Source organism: Rattus norvegicus, chromosome 2 (genome assembly GCF_021556685.1).
Source record: "Rattus norvegicus strain SHRSP/BbbUtx chromosome 2, alternate assembly SHRSP_T2T, whole genome shotgun sequence".
Lineage (NCBI taxonomy): Eukaryota > Metazoa > Chordata > Mammalia > Rodentia > Muridae > Rattus > Rattus norvegicus.
In genome coordinates this window covers 12,774,370-12,787,707 of record NC_141535.1, presented here as the reverse complement: position 1 = coordinate 12,787,707, position 13,338 = coordinate 12,774,370, and the positions used below count along the sequence as shown (strand labels likewise).

At 41.2% G+C, this 13,338-nt stretch overlaps 1 pseudogene; it reads right to left on the bottom strand.

Annotated features, from left to right (window-relative positions):
• Positions 1-2,735: 2,735 nt before the first annotated feature.
• On the bottom strand, positions 2,736-3,412 carry LOC147995959 (small ribosomal subunit protein eS6 pseudogene; annotated as a pseudogene).
• Positions 3,413-13,338: the final 9,926 nt, after the last annotated feature.

Sequence of the window (13,338 nt, the reverse complement as noted above, 5' to 3'; positions counted from 1 at the left end):
CATACCACAAAGACACATGCTCCACTATGTTCATAGCAGCCTTTTTTATAATAGCCAGAAGCTGGAAATTACCCAGATGTCCCTCAAAAGAGGAATTGGTACAGAAAATATGGTACATCTACACAGTGGAGTACTACTCAGCTATTAAAAACAATAACTTCATGAATTCATAGGCAAATGGATAGAACTAGAAAGTATCATCCTGAGTGAGGTAACTCAATCACAAAAAAACAAAAAACCAACCCCACTTGTTATGCACTCACTTATAGGTGGATTTTCAGTCAAAAGTTCAAATTACCCAAGATACAATCACAGACCACATGAAGTTCAGGAATAAGGATGACCAAAGTCCTTCTTAAAACGGGGAACAAAAATATTCATAGGAGGAGATATGAAGACAAAGTTTAAACAGAGATTACAGGCACCTGGGGATCCAGCCGATATATATACAGCCACCAAACCTATACAATAATGATGAAGCTAAGAGATGCGTGCTGAGAAGAGTCTGATATAGCCTCTCCTGAGAGTCTCAGCCAGAGCATGACAAATACAGAGCTGAATGCTAGCAACAAACCACTGGACTGAGATTGTGGTCCCTGTTGAAGGAGATAGAGAAATGATTGAAGGAGGGGCTTGCAACCTCAAAAGAACAATGCCAACCAACCAGAGCTCACAGGTACTACACCACTACCCAAAGAGTACACATCGACCAACCCATGGCTCCAGCTGCATATGCAGCAGAGAATGGCCTTGTTGAACACCAAAGGGAGGAGAAGCCCTTTGTCATTCCAAGGCTGGATGCCCCAGTGTGGGGGAATGTCAGGGCAGGGAGGCTGCAATAGGGGTTGTAGGGGAGGTGGAATATCCTTATAGAAGAAGGGGGAGGGGAGATGGTATAGGGTGTTCATGGACTGGAAACCTGGAAAGGGAATAACGTCTGAAATGTAAATAAAAAATATCCGCCCCCAAAGGAGAATGCATTGATTTGCATTCTTCTATATGCTGACCTCCAGTTGACCCAGCATCATTGGTTGAAGGTGCTATCCTTTTACCACTGGATCATTTTAGCTCTTTTTTCGAAGATCAAGTGAGCATAGGAATGTGGGTTTATTTCTGGGTCTTCAGTTCTATTCCACTGATCTACCTACCTGTCTGTGTACCAATACTATACAGTTTTTATCAGTATCGCTCTGTAATACAAGTTGAGGTCAGGGATTGCGATTCCACCAGAAGTTCTTTTATTGTTGAGGATAGTTTTTGCTGTCCAGCCACTTTGCTAAAGTTGTTTTTCAGGCTTAGTAGTTCTCTGGTGAATTTTTTGGGAGTCACTTAATTATCTATCATATCATCTGCAAATAGTGATATTTTGACGTTTTACTTTCCAATTTGTATCCCTTTGATCTCCTATTGTTGTCTGATTGCTCTGGCTAGGACTTTTCAAAGTCCTATACTATATTGAATAAGTAGGGAGAGAGTGGGGAGCCTTGTCTAGTCCCTGATTTTAAAGAGATTGTTTGAAGTTTCTCTCCATTTAGTTTGATGTTGGCTACTGGTTTGCTGTATATTGCTTTTACTATGTTTAGGTATGGTCTTTAATTCCCCATATTTCTAAGACTGTTAACAATAAGGGGCGTTAAATTTTGTCAAAGGCTTTCTTAGCATGAAATGAGATGATCATGTGGTTTTATTCTTTGAGTTTGTTTACATAGTGAATTACTTTGATGGATTTCCATATATTGAACCATCCTTGCATGACCATGATGGGTGATCATTTTGATGTGTTCTTGGAATCAGTTCGCAAGAATCTTATTGAGTTTTTTGGCATTGATATTCATAAAGGAAATTGGTCTGAAGTTCTTTTTCTTTGTTGTATTTTTGTGTGGTTTAGGTATAAGCGTAATTGTAGCTTCAGAGAAGGAACTGTGTGTGGTCCTTCTGTTTCTATTTTGTGAAATAATTTGGAGAGTACTGGTAGTATGTCTTCTATAAGGTCTGATAGAATTCAGCACTAAATCCATGTTATCATGGGCTTTTTTTTGGTTGGGAGACATTTTACAACTCTTCTATTTCTTTAGGAGTTAAGAGACTGTTCAGCTGGTTTACCTGATCCTGATTTAACTTTGGTACCTGGTATCTGTCTAGGAAATTGTCCATTTCATCCAGATTTTACACTTTTGTCGAGTATAGGCTTTTGTAGCATGATCTGATGATTTTTTGAATTTCCTCAGATTCTGTTGTTAGTCCTCCTTTTCACTTCTGATTTTGCTAATTTGGATACTGTCCCTGTGCGCTCTGTTTAGTCTGGCTAAGGGTTTGTCTATCATGTTGATTTTCTCAAAGAACCAGCTTCTGGTCTTGTTGATTCTTTGTGTAGTTCTTTTTGTTTCTACTTGTTTCTTTTCAGCCCTTAGTTTGATTATTATACTCCTCTTGGGTGTATTTGCTTCTTTTTGTTCTAGAGCTTTTAGGTGTGCTGCCAAGCTGCTAATGTATCCTCACAGAAAGCCCACACATACCTGGAAGTTAATCAGTGCTCTACTCAATGATAACTTGGTCAAGGAAAAAATAAAGAAAGAAATTAAAGACTTTTTAGAATTTAATGAAAATGAAGGCATAACATACCCAAACTTGTAGGACACAATGGGAGCAGTGCTAAGAGGAAATCTCATAGCTCTGAGTGCCTCATTTGTTACTCTTAAAGACTTGCATTTGACCAAACTAAGAAGTAGAAGTTCTCAGTAAGTACAGCCTACAACTCTCAGTAATCTGTTACTGGTGTTTTCTTTATCTTTCTTCATTCTCCTGTCTAGAAGTTTATTTTATTCTACAATCTTCTCCTTATTTTTCTTATTGCATTGTTTCTTCAGAACAATGCATTAACATTTACATTGCAAGACATTCAGAGCAACTATACACTAAAACTTGGATGTTTTAAGCTTGAACTTATTTCCTTCCTTGTTTAAAAACTCTCTGACAACATATTAATAGACTTTATCTTCCTTAGAGAGACTGAAAAACTTAATTTAAGAGTCTGTTAGCTCTTTTGACTCCTGTCTGCAAAGGTACAATATTATCTGTCAGCCTAGGAATATCCTTCTCTCCTTTTGTTTAAGTTGACAATTTGAGAACACTCAAATTAGCATCCACAGTGCATCCCCAGACAGAATTCATTTTCCTCTATCCAGTTCTCTTTGTTCTATAACAAGAATGTCCCTTATTCAAAGGCTAGCACACTCTGAAGTTGGTTAACACCTTGCTTCATGGCTAAGTCTTGTGTGTGGTTGCCTCCACTGTTTCAGATCACATAACCTTTCCATTCCTCACACAGAGCATAATCAGCTAATTCTGTGACTGCATTTCTCAAAGTGTCGTGGTTTGGATAGGTATACCCCCACCCCCACCCCAGACTCATGTGTTTGAATGCTTGGCCATAGGGAGTGGTATTATTAGGAGGTATGGCATGATATTGTTGGAGGGAGAACGTCACTGTCGAAGATGGCATTGGGATCTCCTATGCTTAAGCTATGCACACTGTGGTACCCAGAGGGTACTCCTTCTTCTGCCTGCAGATCAAAATGCAGAACTCTCAGCTTCTCTGGCAGCATATCTGCCTGCATGCTGCCATGCTTCCCAAATTGATGGCAATGAACTAAGTCTCTAAGCCAGCCCCAGGTAAATGTTTGCTTTATAAGAGTTACTGAGGTCATGGTGTCTCTTCACAACAATAAAACACTAAGACAGAAGTATGTACAAAAGAGGGGTATTGCTGTGACAGGTCTGACCATCTTGTTTGCAGGAATGTGGATTTTAGAATGTTGGATTAGAAAAGCAATAGAATGTTGTAGATGAGGCTTAATGGGCCATTCTAGTAGAATCGTGTAAGAGAGTGGTGCTGAGGGTAACTTGACTTGTGGAGGGAAGTTTGGCTCGAGGTTTCAGAGGAGAAGAATTTTAGTATGTTGCTTAGAGATTGTTCTTATGTACTTTTGTGACTGTGGATGCTCTTTGCCCTTGTCTGAAGAGTTTGCCTAAGGCTGAAATAAAGAGATTTAGATTGTGTTGGCAAAGAAAAAATCTCAAAACAGCTTAGTATAGATGCTGTCGTGGTGTTCACTCTTATGGCGAGTGTTTTGATGAAACCAAACAAGCTAAGCAAGGAAAAATATAAGATGTATGATTCAATGATTAAAGGGGCATCAGAAAGTGGAATGAGTTAAGGAGATAAACAGATTGAAAATATCAAATGGAATTAAGAGAGTGATGACCTTGGTGTAATAGCCAAACTGGCTAAGATCCCATCTTGTGAAAAGGAATTAGAGAAACATTTAAGTCTAGGCATGGTGGTACATACCTTGAATCCCAGTACTCAGGACACAGAGGCATTCAGATATCTGAGTTCAATCCCAGTTTTGTCTATAGACCAAGTTCCAAAATAGCCAAATTTAGCCAGTGAAGGAAGTCATTGTAAACAGAAAACTGTTGAAGATTCAATTGAACAAGGGGGCCATGTTCCAGACCCAGCAAACAGAAGAATTTGTCAGGTTCAGCCACATGTTTCTGGATTTAGAGTCAAGAATAGATGTGTCTCCTTGGAGATATGTATATATATGGACTAAAGAAAGGGGCTGAGGACAAGCATGTGGAAGGGATGTTCTTGAATGAAGGCCCAGAAAAGCCATTGTATGAAGCTATGTAAAGCCACTATATGAAGCTGTGAAGTTGAAAAATGTGAATGCTTCACTCCTTCTTTAAAAGGGGAACAAGAATACCCTTGAGAGAGAATAGGGAGGCAAAGTTTAGAACAGAGGCTGAAGGAACACCCATTCAGAGCCTGCCCCACATGTGGCCCATACATATACAGCCACCAAACTCGATAAGATGGATGAAGCAAAGAAGTGCAGGCTGACAGGAACCGGATGTAGATCTTTCCTGAGAGACACAGCCAGAATATGTCAGATACATAGGTGAATGCCAGCAGCAAACCACTGAACTGAGAACGGGACCCCCGTTGAAGGAATCTTAGAAAGGACTGAAAGAGCTTGAGACTCCATATGAACAGCAATGCCAACCAACGAGAGCTTCCAGGGACTAATCCACTACCCAAAGACTATACATGAACTGACCCTGGGCTCCAACTTCATAGGTAGCAATGAATAGCCTAGTAAGAGCACCAGTGGAAGGGGAAGCCCTTGGTCCTGCTAAGACTGAACCCCCAGTGGACGTGATTGTTGGGGGGAGGGTGGTATTGGGGGAAGATGGGGAGGGGAACACCCATATAGAAGGGGAGGGAGAGGGGTTAGGGGGATGTTGGCCCAGAAACCGGGAAAAGGAATAACAATCGAAATGTAAATAAGAAATACCCAAGTTAATAAAGATGAAAAAAAAAGAAATATGTATTGCCTATCTATCTATCTATCTATCTATCTATCTATCTATCTATCTATCTATCTATCTATCTATATGATACAGATACAGATACAGATACAGATACAGATACAGATACAGATACAGATACAGATACAGATACAGATACACCCAGCAATGGGTCCCTCCATGTGTACTCTGTGGTTGGTGGTTTAGTCCCTGGGAGTTCTGGAGAGTATGGTTGGTTGATATTGTTTTTTTCATGGGGTTGCAAACCTCTTCAGCTCTTTCAATCCTTCCCCTAATTCCTCCATTAGGGTTCCTGTGCTCAGTCTGATGGTTGGCTGTGAGCATCCTCAACTGTACTGATCAGGCTCTGGCAGAGCCTCTCAGTAGACAACCATATCAGGCCCCTGTCGGCAAGTGCTTCGTGGCATCATCAATAGTGTCTGGATTTGATGTCTTTGGATGGGATGGATCCTAGGTGGGGTAGTCTCTGGATGGCCTTTCCTTCAGCCTCTTCTCCACTCTTTGTCCTTGTTTTCCTTTAGAAAGGAGCAATTCTGGGCTAAAATTTTGGAGATGTCTGTGTGGCTCCATCCCTCAACCAGGGGCCATGCCTAATCTCTAGATATGGTCTCTACAAGTTCTCCTTCCCTTGGTTGGGTATTTCAGCTAATGTCATCCCCATTGGTTCCTGGGAGGTTCTTGCTTTTCTTGCACCCCCAGCTTCCCATTCCCCATTGCTGCATGCCTCCTTCCAATTTCCTGACCCTATGTACTTTCCCCTGTCTCCTCCCACACCCGATTCTGCACCCTTTTCCCCTTTCCTTCCTCTCTCCCTCCCAAGACCCTCCTTCTCTTTACCTCCAAGGATTATTTTGTTTCCTCTTGAAGCATCCACACTTTGGTCTTCCTTTTGCTTGAGCTCTATACAGTCTGTGAGCTGTACTGTGGGCACTCTGTGCTTTTCCTAATAACCACTTATCAGTGAGTACATACCATGTGTGTTCTTGGCACATATCAGTAGGATTATAGGAGTTTTGAAGTTGGATTAAATTAATTTCATATTATGTAATGGCTACCAGGGCCAGGGAATGGATTATGGTGGTTTGAATGGGTACACACCCATAACTTCGTGTGTTTGAATTCTTGGCCATAGGGAATGGCACTATTAGGAGATGTAGCCTTATTGGAAGACTTGTTGAGTCACTGTGGAGTTGGGTTTTGAGGGCTTATATATGCCCAATCTATGCCCAATGTAGCACACAGTCTTCTTTGGCTGCCCGTATATTCAGATGTAAAAATCTCAGCTCCTCCAGCACCATGTCTGTTCACCTGCTGCCATGCTTACCACCGTGATGATAATGGACTGAATCTCTGAAACTGTAAGGCATGCCCAAATAAATGTTTTCCTTTATAAGAGTTACCATGGTCATGGTGTCCCTTCACAGCAATAAAACCCTAACTGAAACACATGGGAAGATCAAACATTACTTTCATCATACATATCAATATTTTCTGACAACTGATGTATGAAAAGTACATACTCAGTTTCATCTTGACACAGTTAACCACTTAGGAGCTGACATTTGAAAGTGCCATGAGAAAGAGACACAACAAAACTATTTTTTTTTAACCCATGCGTCTTTGTGTTTATTTTTTTTCCTCCATCTTTATTAACTTGGGTATTTCTTATTTACATTTCGATTGTTATTCCCTTTCCCGGTTTCCGGGCCAACATCCCCCTAACCAAGTTAGTTGACTCTCGGTCTTCTTGTAGTGTCATTCACCCGTCTATAGGCTTAGATTTTTCGAAACCTACTTTATTAAGGGTTTTCAATGCTTCAACCCCCTTTCTAGCCCACCATTCGGAGGTAGGAAAGAAAAGATTGTAAATAGGACAACGGGGATATAGATCTATGTAGAAGTAGTTCTTTGGGGGCAATTCCAATCTCCACTTGTCTGGATACCAGCAGTCCAGTTCAGTAGTGTCAGGATACCAACAGTCTGGGTCAAAAAGCGTCACAAAATACAAATCAACAGAGGTGGCATGATCCAGCCAGATCTCCACCAAATCGGCATGAGTTAGCAGGAATGACCAGAAACAGCCTGAATACCAGGAGAAGTTTGCTTTTGTGCCTCTCAAGTAAGTAAAGATCAGCAAAGAAGCGAGACCAAAGAAGCACTGCACGATTAGCTATGTAGGCACTGCTGCTGTGGTCCCTTCAAACATCACATGTTCTCTCATGAGTCTGCTTTCACAGCAGAGTCACTAATACAGGGATTGCCTCACTCCGATGGGATAGGTCTCAAGTTGGGCCAGTCATTTGTCGGGGGTCCTCTCAGTCTCTGCTCCATTTTCATCTCAACACATCTTGGAGGAAAGACAAATTTTGAATCGAAGGTTTTGTGGGTGGATTGATGACTCCCTCTCTCCACTTGTGCTGGGTTTCTTGGTAAACACTCCACTTGACCAACAACCACAGATTCTCTTTCTGTTAAGATTTATTCTATTTTTAATTGTGTGAGAGAGTGAATGTGGGATTATGTTCATGTGGCTAGTGGAACCTTAGAGTCCAAAAGACGGTATTGGATACCTTGGAGCTGGAGTTCTAGGAAGTTGTGAGGCACCTAACATGAGTGCTGGAACCGAAGCTGACTCTTCTTCAAAAGAAGCAAGTGCTCTTACCCACTGAGCCATTTCTCCCACTCAGTCACAGGTCCTCACTGTGAAATAGCACATGAGCAGCCCTGGCAGCATCTGTGCTTTGCTGGGAGACTTCTCAAGCCTGACCTCCACATTGTCTGCATGTCCCTCAACATTTGTATTTTCCCAACTCCCTCACAAAAGCTCTCTAAGCTCTGAGCACACTCTCTGACTTTTCCAGTACATGGTTTTAAATGATTCCATAATCCTTACAATGAACAATCATAGTAGGTTCATGAAAGAAATACACACTCTTGATACCAATTTCTGTATTAGGTGCTTTTCTGTTGCTATGATAAAATACTATAACCAAAAGCAACTTAAGAAAGGAAGACTTCATTATGTCCCACGTTTTCAGATGGCTAGGATCCACTGTGGTTGAGAAAGAAAACAGGACAACAGTTGGGAAAACATGATGACAGGGGCAGGAGGCTGGTTGAACACATTCAGTCACACACAGGAAGCAGAAAGATAGAGAACAGGAAGTGGGGCATAGATATCAAACCTCAAAGCTGACGCCCAGTGCCACACTTCCTCCAGCACTGCTTTATGTCATAAAGTCTCCATAAACTCCCTGAACCAAATGGGTATTCAAAGACATGAACCCAGGGAGGACATTTCTCATTCAAAGTTCTACAGCATTTCAAAACATTTATCGTGGTTGTTTCCAGTTATGAGAATTAATGTCAATTTTTTATGCATTATCTAGAGTAAATATGTAATGCTGCAGGAGACAGAACAAAAGAAAAATAACCAGATTCTATGATGGAGAGGGGGTCACTTTGGGTCTATTGCCTAAGCTAATTCAGTTATGCACTTAATCTAAAATGCAGGGCAACAACCATGCTGCACTTGCAATATTTGGCTAAGAGTTAAATAGGATTTTAAAAGTAAGTGGAACTTTTTAGCACTGACATATGAAAAATATCTTTGAAAATGATAATTCAAATACTATAGAGGAGTTTCAAGTTTTCCTGTTCTGCTTTTTAAAAATTATTAACAACTTTGTGATCCACAGCTTAGCTTGTTTATCCTTGAGACAAGCTACTCTACAAATTTATTTTATTGTTTAACTTGTGCAGGTTTTCTGCGTCAAAGAACATAACTATAGCTGTGGCCCAAGCTGTTGTGCTCTACCAGCTGCACGAGACACTGGTCGTTTCAATAAATAGTCATAGTGGCCAACATGGGAAAGGAAAGAATTATCTTCCTAACCCACATTCTTTGAGAATTTTAAAGAGAAAATAAGAAATGGCTAAAATTTGCCTGGCATATTGAACCTGGTGCTTAAAGAGAAGCCATGGGGCTTTTAATGAAGAAAATGGTGCAAACTTTAGTTTTATATATCATCTAATCAAAATAAATCCTTAAGAAAAGTACTGTAATGAAGATGTGTTTCACTTCTGGGCATACTTCAGTCATTTTATCTGGAAAAATAGTGACTCTGTATAATTATTATGTTTTTTTCCTTAACTGTACAATTGTTCACTAGGCAATAATCTGAATGAGGACAGACTCAGTCCAAAGAGCCTGCCCTTCCTTTTTCCCTCCTTTGTGCCTTCTTTCCTGTCTTCACTCCATCCCTCAAAAATATTTAAAGATGATGGCTGTTTTGGCTAGTTTTATGTCTATTTGACACAAGCTTGCTTCATTTTGGAAAAGGTAACTCTTTTAAGAAAATGGCCCCCAAGATGTGACTGTTGGCAAGCCTAGCATGTGTATTTGATTGATGATGACTGATGTAGGAGAATCCAGCTCACTGTGGGTGGTGTCGCTCCTGGGATAGTGATCCTGGATGCTATACAACTGCAGTCTGGGCAAGCTGTGATGTGCAAGCCAGTAAGCAGCACTTCTCCATGGCCTCTGCATCAGCTTCTGCATTCTGCCCTAATAGAATTATGATTTCCTGCAAAGACAAACTGATGTGGAAGTATATATTTTTGAACTCATAGGCACAATAAGAATAATTTATCATGAACCAAAACCTGTTATTTTTGTACAGCTTGATACATTATATCAAATATTTATGTAATAGTTTATACTTGAAATACAAGTGCTTTTAAAAAGTTCAAATTTTGTCTATTATTACTGAACATGAGTTTATTATTGTGGTTGAATACTAATTTTTTGTTAATAGTCTAGAGTGTCAATTGTTTTGCATGTGATCTGATCTGATACTTTATTCTCTCTCTCTCTCTCTCTCTCTCTCTCTCTCTCGTGTGTGTGTGTGTCTACTCAGTGTTGGCTTGGCTGGAACTCAGGGAGACAGAAGGTAAAACTGAAGGCAGTCAGATGTACATTTGCAGCATTTGGACTATTCACAAGGGGGATTCAGAATATTTGTAACAAAATAGACATGGTGAGGCATGGTTCCAGCAAACTAGAGGAAACATGCTAGGTAATGGGTTGTTTGGAAATGCCAGATGCTGTAGTGAGAGTTAATAGTAAGATAAAGATACACTGGGGAAAACAAGGCAGTAGAGTTGCAAGAGAAGTGAAGAAAAAAAAAAGATTTTTCTTGGGGGGGGTTCTTTTCTTTCTTTTGAAAAATTTATTTACATTCCAAGTGTTGTCCACCTTCCCATTTCCCTAGAGTTCTTCATCCCATGCACCCTCCCTTTAGCCTCTGAGGGGTGCTTCCTCTACCCTATCCCCTCAACACTCATCCACCACCACCTCATACCCCCTGGTAACCTCCTTTTCTAGGACACCACGTTTCTACAGGATTAGGCTCCTCTCCCACTGAGGTCAGATAAGGCAATCCTCTGCTACATATGGGGGCCATGGACAATCTCATATATGTCCTTTGGTTGGTGACTTAGTCTCTGGAAGCTCCCAGGAGTCTGGGTTAGTTGATAAAGTTGGTCTTCCTATGGGGTTGCCATTCCCTTCAGCTCCTCCAATCCTCCCCTAACTCTTCCATAGGGGTTTCCAATGGTTGGTTGTAAGTATCTGCATCATTCAGCTGATGGTAGAGCCTCTTAGAGGCAGCCATGCTAGACTCCCTATCTGCAAGCACAACATAGCATCAGTAATAGTTTCAGGATTTGATGCCCTCTCGTGGGCTAGATTCCCAAGTTTGGCAGGTCACTGGAAAGCCTTTCCTTCAGTCTTTACTCCATTTTGTGTCCTACATTTCCTTTAGATAGGAATAATTTTGGGTCAAAATTTTTGAAGGTAGGTTGGTGACCCCATTCTGCTACTAGAGACCATTTCTATTTACTGCAGGTGGTCTCCTCAGGCTCCATCTCCCCACTAGTGGGCATTTCAGCTAAGGTCATCCCCATTGAGTCCTGGGAGCTTCTTACTTCCAAGATCTCTGGGACTTTCTAGAGGTTCCTCCTTCCTGCCACCCCCTCCCCCTTGTAGTTGCAAGTCCAAGTAGATCAAGGACCTCCAAATTAGACCAGATACACTCAAACTAATAAAGGAGAAACTGGGAAATAATCTTGAACCATTGGCACAGGGGAAAGTTTCCTTCATAGAACACCAATGGTTCAGGCTCTAAGATCAAAATATTGGACCTTGTGAAACTGAAAAGCTTCTATAAGGCAAAGGATACTGTTAATAGGACAAAATGGCCACCTACAGATTGGGAAAATTCACTAATTCTATACCCAATTGAGGGCTAATATTCAAAATATATAAAGAACTTAAGAAGTTAGACTTCAAAACACCAAATAACCCAATTCAAAAAGGGAGTACAGTGCTGAACAGAGAATTCTCAACAGAGGAATCTCAAATGGCTGAGAAGCACTTAAAGAAACCACCAACCACCACAACCGGCAATAACAATTGAAATGTAAATAAGAAATACCCAAGTTAATAAAGATAAAAAAATTATGGAAAAGCTGGAACAAGCTGAGGAGGAGGGCAACCCGTAGGATAACGAGAAGTCTCAAATAACCTCAGATACTAATCCCTAAAACAGGCAGCATACACCAGATGCTATGAGGCTTCCAACACACATACAGCAGAGGACTGCCCGGTCTGTACTCAGTCAAAGAACATGCACCTAACCCTCAAGAGACTGGAGGTCCCAGAGAGTAGGGCAGTCTGGTATGAAAGGCATGAAAGGGTGGAGACATTTTCTTGGAACAGGAGGGAGGAGGCATGGAGTGCTGCACAGTCAGAGTGTGGACCTGGAGGGGGATATAAAGTCTAGACTGTAAAATAAGATTAATAAAAGAGAGAAAGAAGGAAGGAGGAAGGAAAGGAGGAAGGAAGGAAGAAAGAAAGAAACAAAGAATAAAAGAAACAAACAAGCAAAAAAAGAGAAAAGAAACCACCAACCAAAGAGGAGGTCCCTCTTCACATGGAGGGACCCATGGCTCCAGCCACATAAGTAGCAGAGAATGGCCTTGTTGGACACCAATGGGAGGAGAGGCCCTTGGTCCTAGGAAGGCTCAATGCCCCAGTGTAGGGAAATGCCAGGGCAGGGAAGTGGGAGTGGGTGGGTGGCTGGAGGGGGGAGCATCTTCATAGAAGCAGGGGGGGGGTGATGGGATAGGGAGTTTCCAGAGGGGAAACTAGAGAAAGAGATAACATTTGAAATGTAAATAAATAAAATATCCATTAAAAATATGCCTTACAGAAAAAAAAAAGAAAGAAAGGTTCAAAGTCCTTAGTCATCAGGAAAATGCAAATCAAAATGACACTGGGAGCCCACCTCACATCATTCAGAGTGGCTGAAGTTAAAAGCTCGAGTGACAGGATGTGCTGGAGAGGCTGTGGTGAAAGACAAACCCTCCTCCTTTGCTAGTGAGATCACAAACTGGTACAACCACTCCGGAAATCAATTTGGCAGTTCCTCAGAAAATTGAAATAGTTCTACCTGGGCACATATACAAAAGATGCTCCACCATATGACAAAGGCGCAGTGCTCCGGTATGTTCCTAGCAGCTGGAAACAACCTAGACGTCCCTCATCTGAAGAATGGATACAGAAAGTGTGGGTCACTTACATGATGGAATCCTGTTCAGCTATTAAAATGAGGACATCATGAATTTTGCAGGCAAGTTATGGAACTAGAAAATATCATCTCAGGATATATATGTATATATCACTCAGGTGACATGACCCAGACTCAAAGGATGTGCGTGACACTGATTCATGCTGATAAGTGGCTGTTAGCCAAAAACTACAGAATACCCATGATACAACCCGCAGACTATAAGAAGTTTAACAAGAAAGAAGGCCCAAGTGAGGATGCTTCAATCCCAATTAAGAGGAAGAAAATAATCATGAGAGGCAGAAGGAGGGAG